Below are 831 nucleotides of genomic sequence, written 5' to 3'. Positions count from 1 at the left end.
TTTTTTTTTTTTTTTGCTTTTTCCTCTTTTTCCTCTTCTTATGCTTTCTTGCTGTTGTTTGTGTTGTTATTGTTGTCGTTGTTGTTGCTCTCCTCCTTTTCTACTTTTTCTTCTGCTTCTCTTTATTATCTTTCTTTAATATTCCTTTCATTTCCTTTAATACTACTGTGTATTTTTACTCTGCTTCAATATTGCCATCTTATTCTTTATTTTCTCCGCATCCTCCTTACTTTTAGGTTCTGTCAAATTTCATTCAATTTCGTATTCCTGTTTCCCACCGACCTGTTAAAATTTTGCTTCTTGGTTCTGCCCTCTTCTTGTATTTGTTTCCTTTCCTCAGCACTTTTCTCTTTGTCTTCCTTCTACTCCAACCCCACCAGCCTTTCTACGACTTTTCCGCCCTCTTTTTATTATCCTCCGCTTACTTCACATTTTCCCAAATTTTTAAGTTTTTTCAGTCTCTCGTCTCTAATTACTATCACATCACGTTTCTCCTGAATTCTGCTGGTTCGTTTTTTTCATCAAAAGTTCGTTCTTTACAAATTCTACTTAACTCAATTATTTTTGACAGGAATTTGGGTGATAATAACCTCCAGGAAATCGAGGTAGAAACATTCCGAAATCTTTCCAGTTTAACAAAACTGTAAGTTGAAGAATTCTTTTTTATATTACTTCATTGACGATATATCGCTAAATACGTAATAAGTTACCAACTTCATTATTTTAATCTCTCCCACACGCCCCCACATATTCTAAAACCTTCTGTCCAAAGTGTGTATTACTGACAGTGTGATAATTGTGGGCAAGCACGTATTAAATGCATATATATAT

General features: G+C 34.1%; 1 long non-coding RNA gene across 1 annotated transcript in view; it reads left to right on the top strand.

The window, feature by feature from the left end:
• LOC106881617 (uncharacterized) overlaps nt 1-664 on the top strand; it is a 2,683-nt gene extending 2,019 nt beyond the window's left edge. Inside the window, exon 3 of the long non-coding RNA XR_001410873.2 lies at nt 572-664. This is a non-coding gene — a long non-coding RNA (uncharacterized LOC106881617). The remainder of the gene's footprint in view (nt 1-571) is intronic.
• Nucleotides 665-831: the final 167 nt, after the last annotated feature.

Source organism: Octopus bimaculoides, unplaced genomic scaffold (assembly GCF_001194135.2).
Source record: "Octopus bimaculoides isolate UCB-OBI-ISO-001 unplaced genomic scaffold, ASM119413v2 Scaffold_164724, whole genome shotgun sequence".
In the NCBI taxonomy this organism is placed as follows: Eukaryota; Metazoa; Mollusca; class Cephalopoda; order Octopoda; family Octopodidae; genus Octopus; species Octopus bimaculoides.
The sequence above is the reverse complement of the archived record's forward strand: the minus strand, read 5'-3'. Positions and strand labels throughout refer to the sequence as shown.